A 14,322-nucleotide genomic window follows, 5' to 3' on the forward strand; every position below is an offset into this window, starting at 1 on the left:
CGCATCCACTTCCGGTCGGTGAAGGAGGTGTTCAATCTAATATCGCGCGTCAAGGCGAGCACGACGAGAACAATCAGTCAGCTCACCATCCTGATGAAAGGATGATGGACAATTTGCCGCCAAATGTTCGTCGAATTGAGGATCACGAAGGATCGACTCACGTTGATCCGCGACATGAGCAGATTAGACGGAATGAAGCCATAACCTTCGATCCGCATCGGGAAAGGTTCGACCGAGAGGAAGTGATAGAGATTGATCGCCGTCGAGTAGCGTCGCCTTGGCAAAGAGAGGTCATAGAGGAACGGTCGTTCGATCCGTCTTACCGGCCCTCCATGGCTACTATCACTCATCGCGGTTCGGAGGGCAGAACCGTAACTCACAGAGCTACCGCTGGACTCCAGAGAGAGAATGAAGCTCTCCGATCCGCAGCTCGGACGGTTGATTCACCATTCACCGACGAGATCTTGAATGCCCCGCATCCAAGGAAGTTTGCTATGCCAGTCTTTATTCTGTTTGACGGAACAACCTATCCGATCGATCATGTGTACCATATCCAGTTGAAAATGGCCCTGAATACGGAAAACGACTCTTTAATGTGCAAATGTTTCCCTACAAGCCTAGCCGGACCGGCGCTCAGCTGGTTCAAAAACTTGCCTAGGAGCTCCATTGGTAGCTTCAGAAACCTGTGCGATCGGTTCATAAGCCAGTACTATGGGAACAAGCGCCCGCCGAAGGACATCTCGAGCCTATTCACGATGAGGCAGCACAAGGATGAACGTCTCCAGGCTTTTCTTACCAGGTTTAATCTCACTAAGAGTATGGTGATCGAATGCCACCCTTCTACGGCAGTTCAAGCCTTCAAGTTAGCCATGACACGCGGAACTCCGTTTCACACCAGTCTGGTAGTAAACACGCCGACTACTATGGATGAACTCAATGAAAGAGCCGATGGCTTTGTGCGCCTAGAAGAAGAGGAGGCAGCTAATGCTCGGACAACGTCGCTCGTGTCGACCGAGGAAAAGTCCAAGGCAAAGATCAGGCAGAAGCAGGCTCAGCCGCAACGTCAGACCTCTTGGAAGGTAGAAAAAAGGTCCAGGGAGGAAGAGCTGATTACTCCGCTGAAGGTCACTCTGGCGAGGCTGTATCAGGAGAACAAAGATAAGTTTCATCCACCACTGCCAATTAGGCAACCCCTCGAACAAAGGGATCAAACTAAACATTGTGCTTTTCATTCTGATTTCGGTCATCAGACTAACGAATGCAGGAACCTGAGGAGGCAAGTGGAGATGTTGATAGCTAGAGGGGAGTTCGCGAGTTATGTTCAAGGTTCGGTGATAGAGCAGAATCGACCGGTGGAACAAATAAAAAGGAGTCATAAACAAAGCTCCCACAATTCACAACCAGTTCGTATAATCAATGCTATCCATGGTCGACCCGAGCCTAGTGAAGAGTCAGATGAGCTGCTCCGGGCGCGCCTACGGCAGGCGCAGATGAAGAAAAGGGTCGGCAGTGTGAATACTCTACACCAGCAGAGCCCGTCGATGCAGATAAAGTTCGACTGGACAGACCTGCAGCGTGTTCAACTGCCTCATGAAGACCCGTTGGTAGTCAGTTTGACAGTGGCAGACTGCTTGGTGCGCAGAGTTCTGATCGATCCTGGGAGCAGTGCGAATGTCATGCCGAGGGACACATTTGACAGGCTCGAGATTAAACCAGAGAGGCTCAAGCCCACTGGAAATCCCTTGTTAGGGTTCGATGGGAAGAGGGTGGAGCCCGTCGGGATGGTGGAAGTGGAAGTTCAAGCTGCAGAACGAGCTCTTATGGAAACTTTTGTGGTTGTGGAAATTCACCCCTCGTATAATCTCCTGATGGGAAGAGGATGGATTCACAGAGTCCAAGGTGTACCCTCAACTCTGCATCAGGTCATGAGGTGCCTCGGACCCGATGGAGATAAAGTGATAGACATTCGGGGGGATCAGGTTGCAGCCAAAGAGTGTTATTCCGTCACATTAAAGCATGCTGGGAAAGGAAAGGCGCCCGTCCGTTCGGCAAGCCCCAGATAGCAATTACAGGAACCTCCGCCCGAGCAGAACAGGGTGGAGGAGTCAGTCGACTTGACCGAGGAGCCCCTTCTGGATGTGCAGATCGATCAGTCCAGGCCAGAACGAACTACCAGAGTAGGTATAAGACTGACCAGAGAAGAGCAGCAAGAGCTAGTGGATTTCTTGTCCCACAATGCCGACGTATTTGCATGGAGTCACCTAGACATGCTTGGAATTAGTCCCTCCGTATCCTGTCATTCCCTGAATGTCAATCCCAATTTCAAACCAGTGAAACAGAAGCAGCGAAGATTTGCTCCAGAACGTAATCAGATCATAGCGGAAGAAGTCGATAGGCTGCTTGATGCGGGATTTATCAGAGAAGTGCACTACCCTGATTGGTTGTCCAACGTCATTGTTGTGCAGAAGAAGAATGGGAAATGGCGAGTATGCATTGATTTCACCAATTTGAACAAAGCCTGTCCGAAGGACAGCTTCCCGCTGCCTAAGATTGATCAAATGGTGGATGCCACCACCGGGTATGAGCGTTTAACCTTTTTGGACGCTTACTCAGGTTATAATCAGATCCCTATGGACCCCGCAGATGAAGAAAAAACTTCTTTTGTCACCGAGCGAGGAACATACTGCTACAAAGTTATGCCTTTCGGACTAAAGAATGCGGGAGCAACTTATCAAAGACTTGTTAGCAAAATTTTTAAGAATCAAATGGGAAAGATTGTGGAAGCCTGTATTGATGATATGGTGGTAAAGAGTAGGAAGAAGGATGATCATCTGAAGCATCTGCAAAATGTATTTGATGTACTGAAGCGATATGGGATGAGGCTCAATCCAACCAAGTGCTCGTTCGGTGTGAGTTCCGGACAATTTCTGGGACACGTGGTCAACCGCAGAGGCATCGAAGTTAGCCCCGCTCAAGCAGAGGCTTTGATTAAGAATGCCGAGCCCAGTAACGTGGACTTGTGACCAAGTGGGGCACTAAAGTGGTTCGATGCGGTTCTTGTTGTTTAGCCACCGGTGCAAGCAAATGCACCGCTGGTGCAAGCCCTCACAGGACGAATAGCTGCATTAAGTCGATTTATTTCGAAATTGTCAGATCACTGTAAGCCGTTCTTTGACACGATTCGGAGCCATGGAAGGCAGGTCTGGGGGGATGAGCAACGACAAGCATTGACTCATTTGAAGGAATATATGCAGAATCCACCAGTCCTGTCAGCCCCAGATCCGGAAGAAAAGTTATTTCTATATCTTGGAGTATCTGGTGTCGCGACAAGTGCCGTTCTGATTCGTTGCAAGGAGGGGGTGCAATACCCGGTATTTTATGTAAGCAAAACAATGACAGAGGCAGAATAAAGATACTCAAAGGCCGAACGAGTGGTACTTGCACTTGTGAATGCAAAAAGAAAGTTGAGGCATTATTTCGAATCCCACCCCATATCTGTTCTAACAACTTTTCCAATCAGAACGCTTATGCACAAGCCAGAGCTCTCGGGCAGAATGACAAAGTGGGCCATAGAGTTGAGTTCATTTGACATAACGTACGAGCCGAGAACAGCTGTTAAAGGGCAAGCGGTGGCCGATTTCCTGCTAGAATGTGATGCCGAGGATACGGAAGAAGACCTTAGATGCGGCTCTTGGAAACTTTTTGTGGATGGCTCCTCCAACCAGATGGGGGCTGGAATTGGGATCAAACTGCAAACCCCAGAGGGTACTTCCTTGAGTCAAGCACTCAGACTTGAGTTCCGAGCCACCAATAATGAAGCGGAATACGAGGCGTTGCTGAATGGATTAAAGTTGGCCAGAGAGTTGCAGATCAAAAGTTTGACTGTGTATAGTGACTCGCAGTTGATTGTTCGGCAGGTAAATGGTGAGTACGCGACCAAGGATGACACGATAGGGGTATATCGTTCTGCCGTTCTGCATAAAGCCAAGGACTTTGCAAAGATTGAATTCATACAGCTGCTGAGGGAACAGAATGCAGATGCGGACCGGTTAGCATGTAATGCTTCGAGTTGCGGTGAAACATTGGCGAGGGTGATTCCAGTAGGAATACTGACCCAGCCATCTATTTTCGAAGAACCCTCGGACTCTGGCCCTTGGCAAGTCAACGTCATACCGTATGAACTGAGTTGGATTGACCCCATCATCACCTATATTCGAGATGGCGTTTTGCCTATGCAGAAGGATGAAGCTAGGAGACTCAAAAAGAACGCTGCAAAGTACGCCATCGTGCGTAGCCAGCTGTACAGAAGGTCCTACTCTGGCCCATACTTGAAGTGTGTCACCCCCGCGGAGGCGCAGCAGGTATTGCGAGCTATTAATGAGGGTGTGTGTGGCAATCATTCTGGGGGGCGATTGTTAGTGCATAAAGCAATGACACAAGGGTATTTCTGGCCAAACATGTCAAGAGATGCGGAGGAGTTCTCTCGAAGGTGCGATAAATGCCAACGATATGGACCATTGATCCACCAACCAGCTGAGGAATTGCACGTAATGGCCTCGCCATGGCCTTTCGCACAATGGGGGATGGATGTGGTCGGTCCTCTGCCAACTGCAAGAGCTCAGAACAAGTATGTGTTACTGGCCACGGATTACTTCACTAAATGGGTGGAAGCATAACCATATCCTAGCGTGACTCAGACTCATGTAAGACGATTTATTTGGAACAATATTATCTGCCGTTTCGGTGTTCCCAGAGCAATAGTCATGGACAATGGCACAAACCTCGACAGCAAGCAAGTAAGAAAGCTGCTGGAGGAGTATGGAATCAACCAGAAGTTGGCTGCAGTAAGTCATCCTCAGGCCAACGGACAAGCAGAAATCACAAACAGAACCATTTTCGCCTGCATTAAGAAGAAGCTGGAAGATCATAAAGGGAAGTGGTTGGATGAACTCCCGAACGTTCTATGGGCTTACAGAACCACCCCAAGGCGGCCGAATGGGGAGAGCCCGTTTGCAATGGCGTATGGTACCGAGGCAGTTATACCGGTTGAGCATTTGGTCCCCACTATCAGAAGCTTAGCATGGAGTTGAGATCAGAACGACAAGATGTTAAGATTGAACCTCGATATGATAGACGAAAGGAGGGACGCAGCGGCTATAAGGTTAGCATCGTATCAGCAAGTATTGGCGAATAGTCACAACAAAAGAGTAAAACACAGGGATTTTACCCCTGGCGATCTGGTTCTGAAAAGAAAGGTGGGGATGGTCAAAAAAAATGATGCCACCCTGGGAAGGCCCATACAGAATTGCAGAAGTCATAGGCAAGGGGGCATATACGTTGGAAACCATGGCGGGAAGGTTGGTCAGCAAGCCCTGGAACGCCACGTCTCTGAAGAGGTACTACCAATAAAAGCTAAGTTTCGGCTTTAATTGGATGTTGTTTGTTGTCAATCAAATACGTATGAATGAGCAAGTTACTGAAATTTACAAAAAAAAAAATAAATAACTTTCTTTTCCAACGGCTTGCTAAAAATTTAAAGCCAAGTGGCAAGTGGCATTCTAGCCGAGCGCCAGGCACTTAAGCAAGATAAGTGGCAGCTGGCACCATAAGCCGAACGCCAGACACTTGCTAAAAATTTAAAACCAAGTGGCAAGTGGCATTCTAGCCGAGCGCCAGGCACTTAAGCAAGATAAGTGGCAGCTGACACCATAAGCCGAACGCCAGACACTTGCTAAAAATTTAAAGCCAAGTGGCAAGTGGCATTCTAGCCGAGCGCCAGGCACTTAAGCAAGATAAGTGGCAGCTGGCACCATAAGCCGAACGCCAGACACTTGCTAAAAATTTAAAGCCAAGTGGCAAGTGGCATTCTAGCCGAGCGCCAGGCACTTAAGCAAGACAAGTGGCAGCTGGCACCATGAGCCGAACGCCAGACACTTGCTAAAAATTTAAAGCCAAGTGGCAAGTGGCATTCTAGCCGAGCGCCAGGCACTTAAGCAAGACAAGTGGCAGCTGGCACCATGAGCCGAACGCCAGACACTTGCTAAAAATTTAAAGCCAAGTGGCAAGTGGCATTCTAGCCGAGCGCCAGGCACTTGCCATAAACAAACACACGGCAAAGCTAATATAAAAGAAAAAGAGAGAAAAGATATGTATGTATTGAAAATAAGTTGAATAGAGCACAACACATAGGGAAAAAGAGTTCTGTCGTTTCATTGATATTGAGCATTGAGTTTACAAAAGAGAGATGTCCATCATTACAAAAAGATATGGAATGGAAGAGTCCAAAGGAGCCCTAGCTAGACGCCTCAGTACCAACAGCATATTGGTCGTGCCGACTCGCCTCCTCGGCCCCATCAGCCGTCTCACCTTCACGAGGTGGGGAATCAAGATGAATGACTGAATCGTTCGGCTGGGGCTCAGCGTCAGCAGTGGCTATGGAAGGTACCACGGTTGACGATTGAGGAGCGGTCAGAGGCAGAGCGGTAGGCGGAGCTGTGATGATCCTTGAGGAAGCAATGTCCTGGCACTCATCGAATATGCGCTCCGCTTCGGTGGGTTCTGGGTCGACATAGACCCCCAGAGGTTCGATCCCCAGATCCTTGTCGACCTCATCCAGAGTGGAGCTGGTCTGTCCCTCATCCGGAACCCGGTCGGCGAAACCTTCCCGGAATCCTTGAGCATACCTAAGAGCACCGACCCTTGAGAACCGAGCGTGAAGAGCCAGTATCCCACCACTCACTCTGCTGATCGCATCGATCAGAGCGGTACGCTCGTCCAAAGCTCTTTTTTCAAAAGCCATCCGAGCAGACTGTTCATCAGCCAGAAGGCGCTGGAGTTCTGCCTTTTCTTCTCTAATTGAGTCACGCTCAGTCTGCCAGACGCTCTTTTCAAGCTGGAGGGCGTCCTTCTCATCCTGAAGGGAGTCATTCTCCTTCTTTAGGACATCTCTCTCTTGTTCAACTTTGTCAAGCCGAGCCAGTACCTCGGTATTCTTCATGGCGAGGAGGTCGTTTTCTTTATTAGCCACCTCCAGGCTATCAGAAAACTTACGAGCCCTGGCGTTCCCCATCTCCACCTGCTTCTGCATGGCCATCATTCCGAACAATGTCTGCATAGGTGCACATTAAAAACGGTTAAGCCAATAGTCAGGTCAGGCGAAGACAAGACCAAATAATATGAGAGAATTCATGAGTTGGAAAATAAAAGTCACCTCCATAGCAGATTGGGGAAAGCGGCTAAACACATCCTTCTGGGATAAGCCCTTTGCCGCCTCGAGGTCTTTCGGAGTCCACATGCTCCTATAGTATACCATGGCGGTCTGGCCATCCTTCAGCATGGTCTCGTTCGGTTTCACGAACGTCCCATCCGTTCGGGTGTACCGAGGGGCCCATGGCGGTAGGGTGGGGATAGAAGGGGGGCCTGAAGCAGAAGCGGAGCCACCAGCTGCAGTAGGCCCAGAGGGAGCAGGAGCTCTGATCGCACGGTGCAAGAGAGCACCCGGCCCGGAGACCCGGGTCCTTCTTATGAGAGGCTCCTCCTCAGGATCGACTTCACTGTCAGGATGAGGCCTTTTGCCTCGTTCTTTGTCCCGAACGCCCCCCGCAGTAGCAGGAGCTGTGGTAGTCTGGGGAGACGCGCTCTGGTTGGCAGCAGGGGTGCTGACAACAGAGTTAATAGCCACTGTGCTCGGGACAGTGTCAGAGATGGTGGCTGAGGAAGAGGCAGACGCTGGAGAGGAGGTCGCCCCAGCAGCAGGTGTGGCTGGGGGAGTATTTTTCTTCCTGCCAAAAGAAGGAATCTGAAGCCTGCTCATGTTGTAGCCGAGTGATGAGAGCGCTAAGAGGTTGTCTGAAGTGAGGAGGTCTGAGCAGGAAGGAATATCGTTCAGAACGTATTTCTTCAAGTAATTACTCCTATCCCTGCAAACACTGTAGCTCAAGTCATCACAAGGTATTCCTAAGGAACGGCATAAGAAAGTACAAAAATGGGGAACGCATGTTTCGCAGGGGCAATCATGTTTATGGGATTTGAATTTCTTATAGGAGGAGACAGAACAGACACCAAAGGCGCTCGGGATTGGGTAACCCTCTGCAGCCGGCGAAGACCAAGCCCCACTAATGCCCACGATGCTATCCCTCCAACCCTTTTCAGATTTTATTGTGTCCGTACATATGGACATCTTCTCGAACGGGTAGAGGTGGTAGAAGGGCTCGTTAGTACGGATCTTACTGACCTTATAGCACAGAAGAAGGTCTATGAGGTCAAGGTCCAGATTTCTGTCACGCATCAACAGGAGCATAACGGATATGATTCTAAAAAAGTTGGGGTTGACCTGCAGGGGGGATATCCCCAATCTATTGAAGACATAACTAAAGAAAGGGTGCAGATGGAACCTAACAACATTCAATTGAAGGTTCGTGAATAAGACTTCGCCGGGCAGGAGGCCGGCACCGGTCATAATGTTAACGTCCTGGGGGCAAACCCTAACCTCGATGTTGTCAGGAAGTCTAAATCTCATACGAAGAACATCCAGATCTACAACCATGGTGGAAGTGCTTGAAGGATCTAAAAGGGGGTAAATAGAAGCCTGCCGAAAGTAAAAAGGAACAAAACTAACCTCAGAGGACTGCAAGATCGCTGGAAGAATGACTCTTGAAGGATTTCACCAGAAAAAACTTAGCACTGTTCTAGAAAGAGAGAGATTTGACTGATGATGGAGACGGTAAAGGGACGTGAAGTGGTGTTCTAGAGCCTTATAAAGGCGAGGGGGGCCCAAAGGCCGAAGCGTCGGGAATGCGAGAAATCCCTCGAGCCCCGGAACATTGATTCTGGATCTGACCGTCCGTTCCCCCACGTGGTTTTCTCGAGCCGTCAACGTCATGATGAGACGCCATCAATAATTACCCCTTATTAAATAAGGAGCAATTATGGGGGCAGTTGAGGAGGCCCAGGACGACATGGGCCGGATCTGATTTGCAAGCACTACATCCGGTCCGTACAGCTGGGTCAGCCCATAAAAAGACACTGCCATATGGGCCGAACGCAAATAAGCCCATCAAAGGCGACCAGGACTTATGGAGGAACAGGCCCAGATCCAACAATCAGTAAATATCTTGTAAATATCTTGTAAATATCTATAAATAAGGAAAGGAATGAAAAGATGGAGGATCTTTTTGGGGTTGAAGTGTAAGAATTCTAGAGAGAGAAAGAGGGAATGAATTTCTTGCATCTTCACGCGCTTTTCAGCATATTCCGCCTACAGCTACAGTACAAGTCTAAAATTGATTCTCTTCGAATCACTAATGGTTTGAAAAGAAGCTCTTGTGGAGACAAATTTTCTGGCGCTAGTGAGAACTGTGTTATCAGCATGGGATGGGTTAAACTTAATCATTGGCTGGTAGGTAGATTGGAGCTAGTGAGAACAGTGTTACATTCTTTTACATATTATTGGTGTTCTAGTTTCAAGTGTGTTGGAGCAGCTTTCGTCCGGCCTAGAGCTGCTGTCACTTCTTGTCCCGATTCTCCAAGACGAACCCAAAATGGGTTCCTATACGAACGGCAATTTCAGAGGTAATTTATAAAGTATTTAATAAAAATTTAATAGTAGTCGATTGCTCTAGCGAAACCAATAAGAGGAGCTAATCTAAAATAAAAACAATAGATAAAATTTCCAAATCCCACAACGGTTAAATAAAACATGATTTTTTAATTAATAATATACAGTATTGTGTTCAAAGATTGCCGAGCTCAGCAGTGTGGGCTTGTAACTCAGTGAGGCATTAAAATGGTTGGATGTTGAATGGTGCGCACCCAACCCACCATGAGTTAGGTAGCAATCAACTCTCTTGTCAAAATTGTCATTGAGCACCATGCGGAGCAACCATGGTTAGCAAGCAGCAGCAGCACCCAAATGTGACATTCCATGAATTGTGTACACCCGCTGGAGAGCTGAGCTCTATTCTCCAGTTCTCCAAGACGAACCCAAAATCTAAATCCATTCATTTCAAATACATGAATCCAAACGGAGCCTAGTTGATCCTTGAGAACACATAAAAACTCTTGGAATTGTGGACAATAGTAAGGACATTTCATTGTGGCATGATTTTTGGCTTCATGTATTTGAAAAGTGTTAGACCTCTAAATTTCTTTCCTATGCCGGCATACTCCAACTTATTAAGTCCAAAAAATCTTTTAAATTAAGACATTGTTTATGTTTCTATCACCCAAGTATTGACTCGGGGGTGGGTAAATAGAGTCTATGACAAATAGTGGACAATTTTCGATCAACCAAGTAAAAATCTTTGATTGATCCGTTTTAGTGTTTTCTATTTAATTTCGTAACATATTGTTGGCTCATTTCTGGAGATTCCGAGGGATCAAATGCATTGGCTGTGATTTTGAATGATATTTCCTTTCTATTGGACCACCAAGTAGCCCATTTGCTCTAAAAGAGTGTTGAGACATTGAGTGTTACGGAGGTGCCATCTGCGGTCCTTAGTATGGCTGCTGTAGAGTTTTCTGAATTTTCAATTTATAATTATAAAATTTTAATTTATTACAATTTTAATTTTGTCTAAAAAGTTTTTATTTGTTCTTCAAAATCGTCATTTTAGAATATTTAATTAATTTTATTATATTTGTAGAAAATAGGCTAAATTATTTAACAATAAGAATTTATAAATAGACAAAAAAGCTAAAATTACTTAGAAAATGCTAAGACTAATTTGATAAACAGGAAGAAAAAAAAATAGTTTTAGAACAAAAATTATAATTGCAAATTTTTTATTTTAATTTAAAAATATATAAAGGAAAGAGAGATTTAAAACCAATGTTAAAAAATTTTAGAAGAATGATCGTAAAGGACAAAGTGCGACTTCCTTTCATTTTATTGGAATTGGAATGTTTCAACCCTCAATCTTTAATTTTGGAAGATAAAAAAGTGCAATTAGAGTATAATTCTTTGGGAAAATTTTAAATACTTTACTTAATTATGCATATTTTCAAATATGTCAATTTTTTCAAACTATTAAGTTTGACTGCTAATTTTATCAAAGTAATTACAAAAGTATACAAAAATACTATTTAAACTCTTTAATGGTCTAAAATGCCCTTCTCTCTTTCAAAAAAAGTTCAAACTCGTCCAAGTTCCTCAACTTCATTGTTTCCGACCATGAGCTCACAAGGCCTATCTCAAGACTTGTGGTACCAGAAGACATTCTTGTGACTGTGGTCGTGACTTTTCTAGTAACTTTTTTGTTTTTTAACAAAAAAAATTAATTCCCTTTTTCTTATATAATTATTTTCATTAATTTCTCTCTCTATATAGCTAGCTCTCTTGATCTCTTGGCAACCCTGCTGGTGAATTTCATTTTTAATTAATTTATTAATTCTCATGATCTGTTTCTATTTTTTGTTCACTAAAACCCTTGAATTGGAATGTTTCAACCCTCAATCTTTAATTTTGGAAGATAAAAAAGTGCAATTAGATTATAATTCTGTCCTCATATTTCGATATTGAATTTAGACTTTAGGTGGAAAAAAATCAAAATTTTGGAATTGTTCATGTTTATATAGAATTCCCATTTGTGAAACTAAAAAAATTAGTAACCATATGCGACTATAACTTACGAAATATTAAGATTTATTTGTATTATTATAAGTGAGACATGAATTATCTAACATCGTATTTATTTGTATGTCACTCGAGTTCTAAACACTAGATATATAAAGGAAAATCTAAGAAAAATGTAACATCATATTTTATTATCAATAAATTTATATAAGTAGGCCAGAAATAATTTCATTGGATGACCGACCCAATAATGTGATCTACTACTGGCTCGTTGTAACGGGTGGGCGCTTACCCATTTACCCAAAAGCTCGAACTATTGGGTAGTGCTGCATACCCACCCATTTATACCCATGTCACTTCCCATCCGGATCCGATGTGGGACAAGTTTCCCCTTGTAACATTCTCTCCCACCCGAACTCGCAACGCCCTCGTTGCAGTTGGGCCACCCTGCCTACCCGGGGTGGCACACCCGGACGCCTTCCTGGCCGGGCGCTTGGCGTGGCACCGGATCAAGGACTGGGTCTGGCTCTGATACCAACTGTAACGGGTGGGCGCTTACCCATTTACCCAAAAGCTCGAACTGTTGGGTAGTGCTGTATACCCACCTATTTATACCCATGTCACTTCCCATCCGGATCCGATGTGGGACAAGTTTCCCCTTGTAACACTCGTCCAATCTCAACTTGTTCACATTGAATCATGGATCCACCCATTTCAATTATCGTCTCCATATCTTTTTCATATCCTCCTTCCCAAACATAGCCCAATGCTTTTTTCATCACCATTCTAACACCCTCCTCTTGCCCCTCCATTGCCAAAACCCCACTCTCCACCATCCTCTCGACATCTCAAACGTTCTCTGCAACTCCAAATCCACCATCGCCGCCAACATCAAAACCCCCAAAACCTCCATTTCCCGATTCTCCAAGACTAACCCAAAATGGGTTCCTATGTCCGGAGACGAGTGATCAGCAAAGACGGCGCGTTCCAAGAAACACCAATTTTAGAGGTAATTTATAAAGTATTTAATAAAAGTCTAATAGTAGTCGATTGCTCTAATGAAACCAATAAGAGGAACTATAACGAAACCAATAAGAGGAACTAATCTGAAATAAAAACAATTGATAAAATTTCCAAATCCCACATCGTTTAAATATAACATGATTTTTTAATTAATAATATACAGCATTGCATTCAAAGATTGCCGAGCCCAGTAGCGTGGGCTTGTAACTGAGTGGGACATTAAAGTGGTTGGATGTTGAATGGTGCGCACCCAACCCACCATGGGTTCGGTAGCAATCAACACTCTTGTTAAAAATTGTCATTGAGCACCATGCAGAGCAACCATGGTTAGCAAGCAGCAGCAGCACCAGCTCTGGTCAGGAGGCCCTGGCCCCTCACATAACCACTTTTTGGTTTTATTGTGTGTTTAAAATTCAGATCTTCAATAAAAATAATTTTTAAATTTTATTTTTCTTCAATCAAATAATTTTTTAAATTTTATTAAAATAAGAGTTTGAAGGAACACAATTTAGATAAAACAGTTGGTATATTGAATTGTTAAAAATCAGCAAGACATCAACTATAGTCCCTTTTTTATTTTTTGATTAAATGTGGTATAACGGTAATTTTGTAACATACTCAAAAATCAAATATTTTGTATGAGGTTAAGGATGCTGTAGAAGTTTTTTCTTTATTGAATTTAGGTTCCTTTTATTGCCAAATCATCATGGTGAAGAGCTTTGGGAATTCACTGAATAAGCCTACTGCCAACCCTTTTATAGTTGTCCGAAAGTAAGGCATAGGCACGAGAGAGCATGCCCCAAGCCTTACACACAAATGGGCCCTTGGTGGTGGCCAACTTGCCTTAGGACAAGGTCGTGGGCAGATTTCCGTTACCTAAGGTGGGTTATGGTTGATGGTGGCAGCACATGGCCACACAATGCACAAGGACGAATCCATAAAATTTTAATAGGGGCTAATATTAAATAAGGGAGAACTAAGGATCGAAAGATTTTGGATGGGTTAAAATTGGGGGGCTAATACTAGTACAAATTTTTTATTTTTAAAAACATTGTGCTAAATATACCTATACTAAAAAAAAAATATTTTTTTTTAGGGGGAGGGCTCAAGCCCACCCAAGCCCCCCCTTGGATCCGCCACTGACAATGCATGGGGCGTGCTGGGTGCATTGTGGGCATGTTAGTGCTGATGCTTGGCACCTTGTGGCTTCGGTTGGCATACTTTGTGGGCTTGGTTTGGCTTCGTATGTCAACATAATAAGGCATTAGTTGGTGGTGCGTGGCTAAGGTGTGTGACACATTCAGTGGGCAAATCTTGATAGTGTATGGTGTTATGAAATAAGGATCGAATAGGAGAGTTTATGAGAACAAGAGAAAAATAAATGACAAGGAAAAAAAAAATAGTGCACACATAAATGAGACAAGGATTTACGTGGTTCGGCTTTGCCTGCGTTCACAGAAAGAAGACAGATCAATATTTCACTATAAAAATAAAGAGATACAAGACTAAATGACTCACACCCAAAACCCAAATTACACCCAAACTCTCTCGCACCTTTTCTCTACTATATTGAGTAAACACACTTAATTTTGTTTTTGGATGATTTGCTTGAATAAGTTCCTCGGCTATTTATAGCCAAAGATCTACTTGTTGGGCAAGCATATTGAAGATAGTTAACAAGCTTCTTATGTACACCATTGAAAGGCTTCATCAATGCGCACCTTGAT

The sequence above is a fragment of the Cornus florida genome, unplaced genomic scaffold (assembly GCF_030987335.1).
Source record: "Cornus florida cultivar Cherokee Brave unplaced genomic scaffold, ASM3098733v1 CherokeeBrave_3.0.0_Hap2_Chr08, whole genome shotgun sequence".
NCBI classification, from domain to species: Eukaryota; Viridiplantae; Streptophyta; class Magnoliopsida; order Cornales; family Cornaceae; genus Cornus; species Cornus florida.